Source organism: Lithobates pipiens, unplaced genomic scaffold, assembly GCF_037356315.1.
Source record: "Lithobates pipiens isolate NorthernLeopardFrog02 unplaced genomic scaffold, aLitPip1_a1.2 Scaffold_19, whole genome shotgun sequence".
Taxonomy (NCBI): domain Eukaryota; kingdom Metazoa; phylum Chordata; class Amphibia; order Anura; family Ranidae; genus Lithobates; species Lithobates pipiens.
In genome coordinates this window covers 211822114-211834362 of record NW_027507764.1, presented here as the reverse complement: position 1 = coordinate 211834362, position 12249 = coordinate 211822114, and the positions used below count along the sequence as shown (strand labels likewise).

The 12249-nt window shown below is 42.2% G+C and overlaps 1 protein-coding gene and 1 pseudogene across 4 annotated transcripts in view; one reads left to right on the top strand and one right to left on the bottom strand.

Annotated features, from left to right (window-relative positions):
* SUGCT (succinyl-CoA:glutarate-CoA transferase) overlaps window positions 1–12249 on the bottom strand; it is a 1356517-nt gene that overhangs the window by 109183 nt on the left and 1235085 nt on the right. The window lies entirely within an intron of this gene.
* Window positions 2852–3760, top strand: LOC143998257 (E3 ubiquitin-protein ligase CHIP pseudogene; annotated as a pseudogene).

Here is a 12249-nt window from a genome sequence, read left to right as displayed (position 1 = left end):
AGCAGAAATCCTGTGATTGACAGTCATCGCTCTCTGCTCAGAAAGGGAAAACTGAGTGATCAGCAGTGTTTCATTTCTTAGTCCTCTGTGCAGAGGTTTCCGAGGACAAATGCAGCATCAGATCAATGCTGCATCCACCTAGGTGAGCATAAGGTTGTTTTTTTTAATATACCCCTTACTTCTATTTTAAAGATACCACTTAAAATGGAGGGTAAATTGAATTCCTATCACACAAATACCAGTACTTACAGGCACCCAGCACTGTTTTGTATGCACTTTTTACTTTTAAGGCCCAGTCAGGCTTACTGCGACCATTTAAGGACCTTTTATATTTTATAAATGTCTGTTTGTAAGTTCAACTGCTCAAAAGCTCTATAATGAAAAAAATATTATTAAGAATTATTTAAATTCTAGTTACCAATATTTAGCTTTAACAATCTTATTTTCCTTTAAAAACTTTTCACTATTTATTCAAGTTTGTACATTTAGTAAATTTTCAAACACTAGTATAAAATATCACTTAATAAAAGGATCACTGGTCAAAACAGGAAAGGGTGACTTTATTAGGATTTTAACATTTTGACTCTAAAATACAATAATAAAAAAAAATAATACCTGAAAGAAAATGCCAGTTCCCCTCCCTGAAAACAAACATAATGGTATCATTCTGTTTAATTATATAATGATAAAAAAAATTTCCTTAGCCAACCTATGAATTCATTTTATATATTGTCCATTTGTTGCTACTGTCATTTGTACTGCCTTTTTGATGCATGTGTATTGTCATGAGTGCATGTTTAATTCCTGTATATTGTAATGTTCAGCTAATTGTTGCCTACCTATTGTCAGAATTACTAGTTGGATGCCTGTGCATTGCCACAATATCCTGTTTCCTGCTGAGATAATGCCAGGGCTGCCCATTTAATGCGACCATATTGTCAAAAATTCAGTTTGTTTCTCACGTGTTCTCACAATTGTCAGTGAGTTGTCTGTGTATTATTCCACATTCCAGTTTGCTGCCTACATATTTTTACTGATTGCTAGTGTGTTTCCAACACTGCTTCTATATCCTAAGGCCGCGTACACACGGGCGGACTGTTCGCCCAACTTTGTCCGCTGAACAGTGTTTGGGCGGACAGTCCGCTCGTGTGTGGGCTTTCAGCGGACAGTTTCAGCGGACAGTTGGACGGACAAGGTTTTTCGGAATTTCCGAAAAACTGTCCGCTGAAACCTTGTTTGAGCGAACAGTCCGCCCGTGTGTAGGCTTGTTCGTCAAACAAAGTTGCGCGCATGCTCAGAAAGGATTTTCATGCCGAAAGCTATAATGCAGTGTATAGGACGTCGTATTTTTCGTCCCGTCGTACGTGCCGTTCGCGTCATCGCGCACGGTTTCAGCAAACTGTTCGTCCGTCGTGTGTGGCCATGTCCGTCCATGCTAAGTTTGAGCGGACTGTTTGCCGAAACTGTTGGACGGACAAAGTTGGGCGAACAGTCCGCGCGTGTGTACGCGGCCTAAGAGCTGCAATGGCACAATCCTTTTTGCAGAATCTCAGGCTCACTAATTCAGATTTATGAGCATGTTCAGGGTTGAAATGCCATCAGTGGAACCTTAAAGTGCACAGTTCATTTGGTGCCCAAAGCAACACCGGTCTTTTGAACAGAATATTTTCTTGTTTTACAGGTCCAGGGATGGATCCTATATCCTATATCCCCACACCGCTTCTTATTCTCCTTCCCCTGCACCGCTGGGCCCCCAATGGTGGTTTTTTACCATCTCAAATGTATCTTCTGAGCAATTTCCCTAAAGTTGGAGCATTTGGTGTGGGTATAGTTAAGTTTTATCACTCGGATCCATTGGTCTTGGGATATTGAAATGTTTAAATATGTTTCCCATTTGAGTAGTTGTTTTGAGGTTTCAAAGTGTAATTTGCTGCAAAGTAGATTGTAAATCTCTGTTATTCCTTTTTTTTGGTATGGCGGAAGGGTTCCTCATCGTCCAGATAGGCTCTGTGGGTGAAATACATTGATTTTTAGTGGTGGCTTAAATGCTAGACACCCTGGCATAGTTCATAAATTATGTGACAGGTAAGGAGTATTTAGAATATCAAGACCGGGATACTTTTAATACCATATTTCCCCCAATGTGATCGTTTTAGGTCCAGGGTTAGGAATGAGAGTGCTGTTGTTGGGATGGGCACCTGTTTATGTTTAACATATGTATTTCTATTATGCACAAATTGGCTAAGCTTGTGGAGAATAAAATATCTTTTAGGTCGCCTTGTTCAACCTGGGCTTGTTCTGCTTCACGCCAATGTTTCTGTTCAGGGAAGTTGAACCAGAATTTAAGTTGGTCCAAAAACGCCACCATGTGGTAATCTCTAATATCTGGGCCACCCATAACCCCTATTTTCCTGTGTTTTACCAAATAAACTTGGATAAGGATCTTTGCATATTGTTGTAGAATGAGGTTGGAAGTTGAATTGGGAGTGCTCTGAAAAAATACAGCAGTTTGGGGAGCATTTGTAGGCAGCTAGTCTACCAGACCACTAGAGATAGAATTTCTTGAGTCTGTTCATCTCTTGTTCAAAACTGGTTAGCAGAGGTTCAAAATTGTATTTGTAGCTGAGGGAGGGAAAAAGGCTGCGTGTGTCCCGCTGTGGCCCTATGGCTGGAGGCCGGGGGACTCTATAGGACAGAGGGTTTTCATAGCAACGCTGGGCTCCTCTATAACGTCTCCTATAGCATTCCAGACAGTACTCTGCAGACCCTGAGGGGTCCCTTGTGAGCTGTGAAATTGGGGGTGGCATCAAGCATCCAGAGGTTTGGAGGGGTGACCCATGGAGGCCCTGCAATGAAAGGGAAGGAGGACAGTGGTAGCGGTGGAGAACATTGGGTGTCAGCGGGGGTCAAGTCAGCATTGACAGTACCCAGGAGATGAAGGAGCAGGACACCCGTCGGTTTGTCACTCGCAAGTATCAAGAAGCTGTTCCCGGTTACAGCAAAGCCATCACCAGCAACCCCACCATCGCTGTGTACTATGCCAACCGTGCTCTGTGCTACCTGAAGATGCAGCAGCTGGACAAGGCCCTGTCAGACTGCAAGCATGCTCTGGAGCTGGACTGCAAATCTGGGAAAGCTCACTTCTTCCTGGGGCAGTGCCAGATGGAAATGGAGAACTATGATGAGACCATAGCCAATCTGCAGAGAGCTTATAACCTTGCCAAGGAGTAAAGGCTGAACTTTGGGGATGACATTCCGAGCGCTCTAAGGATTGCCAAGAAGAAGTGCTGGAACAACATAGAGGAGCGTAGGATCAACCAGGAGAACAAGCTGCATGTCTATCTCACCAAACTCATCCTGGCTGAGAAGGGAAGGGAACTTGAAGAAACAAAACGGAAACATGAGGAGGAGAACATGGAGGAGAACAGGAGCTGGGTTCAGCTGTTTTGTGTGGTCAACAAACATGAAAAGTATTTGGCAGAGATGGATGAGCTATTTTCGCAAGTAGATGAAAAACGCAACAAGTAGGACATCCCGGATTACCTGTGTGGGAAGATCAGCTTTGAGCTGATGAGACAGCCTTATATAACACCCAGTGGGATTGCCTATGACAGAAAAGACAGAGGAGCACTTGCAGAGAGTCGGCCATTTTGACCCTGTGACTCGGAGCCCCCTGACCCAAGACCAGCTGATCCCAAACCTAGACATGAAAGAGGTTATCAATACCTTCATATCGGAGAACGGTTGGGTGGAAGACTGAAATGGCAGATGATCCCATTGGTCTGAGCCTACAATGTTTCAGCTCCAGGCTGCCCCCCATCCCGCCATGTTTCATAATGTGCCTGTTCTGCCTTATGCCTTACTTATCTCATCCGCGTGTCCAGGTCGCCTGCTACATCCATCCGCTAAAAAAACAGACAGGCCAAAAGTTTCCCTATCCAAGGATTGTCTGAGAGCTGCTTTTTGTCTTGCCCATCTGTAATTCTGGACAGTTCGCAGGTCCAATCCCACTACAGCAGTATGCATAACACCCCTTCTGGTCTACGTGGATGAAATGATAGCTTTGCAGTTTCTAGAGCTGAAATAGAAGCTTTGACCTTTTAGAAATCTCTGAAGATGTCTGTAGTATTAAAGGGATTGTAAAGTGAATAAAAAATAAATAAAAAATAACAAACATGTTATACTTACCTCCACTGTTCAGCTCGTTTTGCACAGAGTGGCCCCGGACCTGCTCTTCTGGGGTCCCTCTGTGGCTGTCTCGGCTTCCTCCTGCAGGTGCTTCTCACGTTCATGCGAGGGAGCTCGCATGGTGAGAAGCATCTGTGGGCACGCTCCCGTGATACAGCCAGCGGCTATAGCCGCTCACTGTATCACACGGCCCCGCTCCGCGTCAGTGGATGTGATTTACAACCCCTTTAACAGACTTTCTAAAACCTACAGTGCTGCTTGAAGAGCATGGAGATTTGAAGTGCAGTCATACATATGAATAAAGCTGGCATTGAGTTCACTGCATTGTGCAGGAAAAGTCCCCATAGGTATGATAGCAGAAAAAAGGATTGTCAACCTCCCTCTCCCCTTTGAAATGTACAAATATGACTGACTCCATGCACTTTTTTGTTTATTGACTCATTTTCAGTGTTATGTGGCTCTGTCGTGTAGTTTTCCACGTGGAGTACAGGTTAGCAGTGGCGCCACAGCCCTATTTATAATCCGGGCACTCTGCTGTTGAAAAATGCACAGAACCCCATTCTCACCGAACCTCATATTAACCTTCAGCAAGAGGTTAACCTTCCACCAGGTTTGGCACTGACGTGGTGTAAAGGACAACCTCGCTTTGCTACGAGCAAAACATTCTACTTCTGGCTTGTGTTTTGATTGGTTAACCCCTTGTTGTGACAACCAGCGCGGCCAACAAGTTGCATGATTTTACACCAATATTTTTTTTTTACATCTAATCATTTTCTAACAGACTTTCATAATGTGCAGAACCTTCCTGGAGAAAGGGCAGAAATGTCTGAGGACAAGCTACTGTTACCAGCTGTAACTTCAACTACTAACCCCCTTTGGGACCCTACTAATAATCATGCTGAATAGAGTGGGCATCCCAAAGAATTGGATATTATTTTTTTCCCGTTGAACTTATTTGCTTTCTTTGTGTACATAGCCGGTGTAAATATATTCTGGCGTCTGCTGTGCATGTGGCCACTGACTGACTCTCATAGAAGACACTTCACGGTGTGGCACCTCATCTGTAAATGCACAGTGCATAAATTAAAAAAGAGTTAATGAAAAAAAAAATTATTTGTATAGTTGTGAGAGAGGGTTTGTCAGTATGATATCTAGGTATTGAATAGATCCATCTGCCCACGTGTATGGTAGTGAAGTTTGAATCTGAGTTTTCAACTCCGTGAACATTTCTAGCATCGCATGGACCGCTTTAAGTGAAAGAGCCGGATTGGAAAGTGACAAGATTACATCATCTGCAAATAGGGTTACAGTGTGCATTTCCTCTCCTAAGCGGATTCCCTTAATGTGAGGGTGGGTTCTAATTTTTTCTGCTATAGGTTCCATCATGAGGGCAAAGATCAGGGGTGACAGTGGGCACCCCTGTCTCGTCCCTCTTGTGATGGAGAATTGTTCAGAGAATAAGCCCTCGTGAACACATGTACCAAGGGTCCAGAGTACAAGGCTGTTATGGCTGAGTACATTTGGCCTCTAAATCCAAATTTTGAGAGGACCCTTGAGAGGTGGCCCCAATGGATCCTGCGAAAGGCTTTCTCAGCATCCAATGATAGGAGAATGGAAGGTTGGCTATCCTTGTCTGCTGAGTGAAGTAGGTTCAGTAATCGACTTTTTGGCATCTGTAGGCTGTCTACCTGCCACAAAGCCCACCTGGTCTGGTTTTATTAACGAGGGAAGTAGGCTTGCTATTCTATTGGCCAGAAGTTTAGCCTATACCTTTTATATCAACATTTAAAAGTGATATAGGTCTGAAATTCTGTGCTTTATCTGGCCCCTTCCCTGGTTTGGACAAATCTAATCATCGTAGCATGTAGCATTTCTGAAGGGAATGCAGCAGAGGAGGCAGCAGCATAGAATACTCTTTGCATTATTGGGGATAACATTTTGCCATAATTTTTATAATATTCTCAGGAGTACCCATCAGGGCCAGGAGATTTGTTGTTTGGTAGACTGGAAATAGTATTTAACATGTCTTGTTCTGTTGATTGTAATGTAGGTAGAGAAATATCACGTAGGAATTGCTGAATTAGTTCTGGGGTTGGTTGGGGTGTTTCTTTGTCATCTTTTAGATTATATAAGCTCTCATAATAACTACTGAATGTGTCAGCAACTTCTTTGGGGTTAATCAGTCTGGACCCATGTTTCATCTAAATGTTTTGTTTTTAATTTGATTGGCCAATAATTTAACTGCCTTATTGCCATGGGTGTAGAAGTTGGCTTTAACTTTGTGAATGTTGTGTGAATGTTCGAAAGTAGTAGAGCTCAAAGGTCATTTTGAGCTTGTGCTACTTTGTTGCTTGTGCTTACTGAAGGTGTTTTTTTTATCCTGGGATTCTAAATTAGAGATGTCATTTAAAATGGTGTCCATGTGCTACCTCCTTTTCCTCCTTAACAAAACACTCTTTTTAATTAGTAGACCATTAATAAATGTCTTATGAGTATTCCACAGGACATACGGATTTACGTCCTCTGTATCGTTATTACTAAAGTATTCAGATAGTGAACCTTCGACATATCTGGGTCTGTGAAGAGTTGCACATTGTTTTTCCATCTATTTGCTCAAGTCAAGAAACCTTGGCTCCCCACAATTATAGACACCGGAGTGTGGTCACTCCATGTAATGTTTCCCATTTATTTTGATTTTGAAAGATGGACCTGGGAGAAGAATGTAAAATCCCTCTCCATGGAGTGGTGGTATCTCTATACATCATATATATTGGCTGAGTTCACAAAGTTGGTTAGGGTGGTTCTAAATCCTTTTTTATTTGTAGAATTAGACATGCCCATCTGATGGTTGGATATAGCGTTTAAATCGCCACATAGGATTATGTGTCCAGAACCTTGTAATTTTGCTTTTTTCATAGTTTGTTCAGAAATCGTATTTGTCTGGAGTTTGGAGCATATGCATTGATTATGGTATATGTTATGTTGTTTATCTCCAAGGTCAATATGATATACCTGCCCTCTTTATTGCTTTGGCTTGAAATATGTTTAAATGCCACCGTGTGTTTAATTAGGATAGCTACTCCTCGTTTCTTAGATATTGCATTAGTATGTATGGGGGTATTGGCTATGAGACAGGCTTGGGTGGTTCTGTTCTTGGGTTCTTGGGTCTCTTGAATGCAAAATATATTGCAGTTTTGGGTGCGTGCTTCTCTCCATAGCATGTGTCTTTTTTTGTTCTGTTTAGTCCATTGACATTCATGGATGTTATCTAGAATGACATTGTGAAGTAGTTATTTGCCCCTTTAGTGTGGGAGTATTGAATCAGATGACCTTTAGTTAAGCAGCATTTGTCTTACCCTGTAGTTTATTTTCCTGGCGTTGGTATGTGGCTCTTTGTGTCTGTCAGGTAGTATATAGGAAATTTGTGGCTTAAAAGAGAGGATCGTGGATTACTGCATACAGATCTTGCAAAACTTGTTAGAACTGGAAAATAAATTAACAGTCTGAAGAACAAATAAACAAGTAATATAAAAAAGTATGTGCAGAACCAAGCGCACTTTAAAAATTTGCGATTCCCTTTGAAATCTGAGCAAGGTTTAATCTGCTAATTCCGGGGATTATAAATGACAATTTGATGCCGGTTGGATATTCCAGAGCAAGTTGGTCAGGATATTGGTGATAGGGCATTCTGTGTTTATTCTCACTTGCAATCAGGTTGTAGGTGTCAAAGGATAGTCTTGTAAGGTTTGGGGTACCTCTGCTTCTCGGGTTAGGATTCTAAATTTTTCCAGCAACCGCAAACCCTCCTCTAATGTGGCTACCCAAAACTCTTGCTCCCCTTTGATAATTATGAGGGTCGCGGGGTAATTTCAATGGTAAGGAATATTATGGTTTCTGAGTGGTTTGCTTATGGTCATGAGGTTACGTCTCCTTTGCATGATATGGGCGGATAGGTCAGCAAAGAATGATAATCCCTGCATGCACTCTGGGAGTTGAGCATCTCGTCTTGTGATGTACATCAATTTTTCCTTAACAATATATTAGTTAATCCTAGCAATGGTATCTCTAGGAAGTTTTGCAGGGATGTGTTCAACAGATGCCCTCTGTTGAACGAACGACGAAACCGGTCAGGGCCTGACCAGCACGGAAACCGGAAGTGACGTTGTGCGCTCCACCACGCTCTGCCTTCTACCCGGAAGTGTAATACAGTGTCTGCAAGGAACAGCACACTTCCAGCGGACGGCTGGAGATGGTGATAGCGCCCTCTATTGTATTTCTTTATGCTTGTTGATTGCATTTTAAATGTAAGCAGCTAGGATTAAGGGGGGTTTCTGCTGTATGGGTATGTTGCATTATAATAAACAGGATTACGCTATGTACATCTATCCTTGTGTTTTATAATACAATCGGAGTACCTTTACAAGTGGACCTTCTGGATAAGTGGGGTGTTAGCACAGAGCAGTGTTTGGACACAGATACAAGGCTCTATTTCTAGAGGCGTCTGGTGAGTTTGAACCCCAGAGGGGTGTGTGCTTCACGAGGGGATAATTGCATTCTTACTCTGGTGGAAGGTGCACGCTAAGAGAAAAGTGACTGCGAATTATCTGAACTGTCCACATATCCATCTGCTACATAAAGACTGTTGGCCATGGTGTTTGCCATTGCCCTATGGTTTCATTACCATCAATTTTTTTCCTATTTTTATTTTCGTTTTAGCGCTGTTTTAGTATTTATCTGATGCAAGGAGGACTTTAGCTCTGGTTATACTACTGTAATACTGGATAAATATTAATGTAAAAAGACTTTAAAAAATATAAGGCAGAGGGGTCATTGTTGGTATTCCAACACTACAAGGATTGCAATATGAAGTGTAAGAATGCAATCAGGGTGGCTAAGATAGAGCACAAGAGACACATAACAGAGGAGAGTAAAAAGAACACATTGGCCCCATAAAGGATGATGAAGTGAAGTTAAAAATGACAAGGAGAAGGCAACTGTACTAAATGCATTCTTCTCCTGAGTTTTTACTAAGGAAAAGGAGGGCTTTAGTAATCAAGACTTTATTATTGGTAACGCATCACAGAGTGTACCCCTGTGGCTTTACGGAAGCCAGTGTACGAAAAAGGACTTGAAAAGCTTAATGCAAATAAATCACCAGGATTCAGTCAACTTATAACTAGACTGCTATTCCTAATTTTTATGGACAGCATACTGACAGTAATGGTACCAGCAGATTGGTGAAGGACGAACATGGTACCAATATTTATAAAATGGCAAAAATTTATACCTGGAAACTACAGGCCAGTGAGTCTAACATTGATACTATGTAAACTACTGAAGGGCATGATAAAGGGACTATATCCAAGATTTTTCTGATGAAAACAGTATCATTAGTATTATTCAGCATGGCTTTATGAAAGCTCGTTCTTGCCAAACCAACCTGTTAACATTCTATGAGAAAGTGAGCTGCCATCTAGATAAGAGAAGGCTTGTGGATGTGGTGTACCTGGATTTTGCAAATGCATTTGATACAGTCCCCAAAAAAGGCTTAATTTACAAACTGAGGTCTGTAGGCATAGACCATAGGGTTTGTACATTGATAGAAAATTGGTTACAGGAGCACATCTAAAGGTTGGTATTAACTAGTATGTATTCAGACTGGACTTGAAGTGGTAAGTGGGCACCCCAGGGCTCTGTCCTGGGGCCACTTCTATTTAACTTATTATTAACTTTATAAATGATATAGAATATGTGATAAAAAGCTAAAGCTCAGTGTTTGCTGATGATACGAAGCTAAGCAGGGCAATAACTTCACAGAAAGATATAGAAGCTTTATAAGAAGACCTCAATAAAATAAAGGGGTGGGCAACTACATGACAAATGATGTTTAATGTTGAAAAATGTAAAGTAATGAACTTGGGGGCTAACAATATGAATGCAAGTTACTCACTGGGGGAGTGGGGGAATCCAGGATGGAAAAAGATATGGGGGTCCTAGTAGATGACAGACTCAGCAACGGTATGCAAAGCAAAGCTGTAGCAAGCAAAGCTAGCAGAATATTAGCATGCATAAAAAAGGGTATTTACTAAAGAGATAAAACTATAATCCTGCCACTTTATAAAACTCTAGTTCAGCCACATCTGGAGTATGCCGTCCAGTTCTGGGCAACAAAGTTATTAAGGGGACTGGAGGACCTCAGTTACAAGGAACAACTACAAACATTAAACTTATTCTCCCTGGAGAAGAGACACTTGAGAAGAGATATGAAAGCAATATAAAAATACCTCAATGGTGATTCTAGCATAGGGAATAAACTATTCAGTCTCCACAGAGTATAAGAAAACATGTGGCCACTAAATGAAATTTGAAGAAAAGTGGTTTACCCTTAAACTGCGTAGGGGTTTTTTCACTGTCAGGGCATTAAGGGTATTGAACTCACTTCTACAATCAGTGGTGTCAGTGGGAAGTATTGATAGTTCCAAAAAATTCTTAGATGGGCATCTTAGCAAGCACAATATAGGGGATATGGTACATGATTTTTTGACATGAGCACCCACCCACACATGTTGAACTGGATGGACTGGTGTTTTTATTCAACCTTACCAACTATGTAACTATATTGTAATCCTGGCACCTGTTAGCAGCCTGATGTCTCTGAAAATATATTTCCACTCAAATTTCACTATATGTTTGGTATTCCCATTCACATAGCATACCTAAAATAGTTAATAATCATAATGCACAAAATGGTGATTGGTGAGTAGTTAACACAGTCATGTGACCACGCTGACCAATGACAATCTCTGTTGAGCCTTCTGTCATTGGGAATCTGTTCCATGGGGAAAGAAGGCTCAATAAAGATTGTAATTGATCAGTACAGTCGCGTGACCGCTTTGACCAATCACCAAGTGAAGTTTTGAAAAGTATAGCCTGTTAAACCAGCTAGCAGGTACAGTGGGACTATGTCATTGGAGTAGCATGAACTGGAGAGGGAAATAAGGAACTGAACTTTTAAATGGAATCTTAGGCCCATGTAATAAGTACTAAGCAAAGTGTATGTCAAGTTACAAGTATCACACTAATTAAAATGTGGTCTTTGTAGCTACAATTTGCAGACTTGAAAAGGCAATTATTGTGCATTGCCTAGCAGCAGACATGTATAATTATGCATAATCTACTTCCATGTAGTGATGGACGAACTTCCGACGGGACGTTTCGCGAACGCGAAATGCGAACGGACCCAAACGTTCGCGAAACCGAACGTTCGCCGCGGGCCCCATTGACTTCAATGGGAGGCGAACTTTGCAAACCTTCATGTCGAATTTGCGGCCACGTGGTAATTATTAGGGGGTAAAACGTAGTCCCACCATCTGGACAATGACATAATACATGTATGAGGTGAATTTGGGATCGATAACTACAAGCATTTTTATTTTATTTGGGAAATTGTTCTAACAATTCAGGACTATGGAGCTAATGAAGGCAATGGAGGAGAGGGAAGGTCAGGGACCAGGGTAGGCAAAGAAGAGGGTGCAGGAGATGATCACCAGCAGCGTGACATACCGGAATGACACATGCACCGTGATAGAGGCATCTGACAGCAGCACCGTAATACAGAGCACTGACAGCAGCACCGTGACATACAGCGCTGACAGCAGCACCGTGACATACAGCGCTGACAGCAGCACCGTGACATACAGCGCTGACAGCAGCACCGTGACATACAGCGCTGACAGCAGCACCGTGACATACAGCGCTGACAGCAGCACCGTGACATACAGCGCTGACAGCAGCACCGTGACATACAGCGCTGACAGCAGCACCGTGACATACAGCGCTGACAGCAGCACCGTAAGCAGCCCCAGGAGGAAGTCAGCACAGCACAGGGATGGTGTGATCCCCTCATAATAAGAACCCCCAGGAGGAAGTCAGCACAGCACAGGGATAGTGTGATCCCTTCATAATAAGAACCCCCAGGAGGAAGTCAGCACAGCACAGGGATATCATAAGCAGCCCCAGTAGAAATATGACACCGCTCAACCTCTTCAAAGAGGAGGGTAG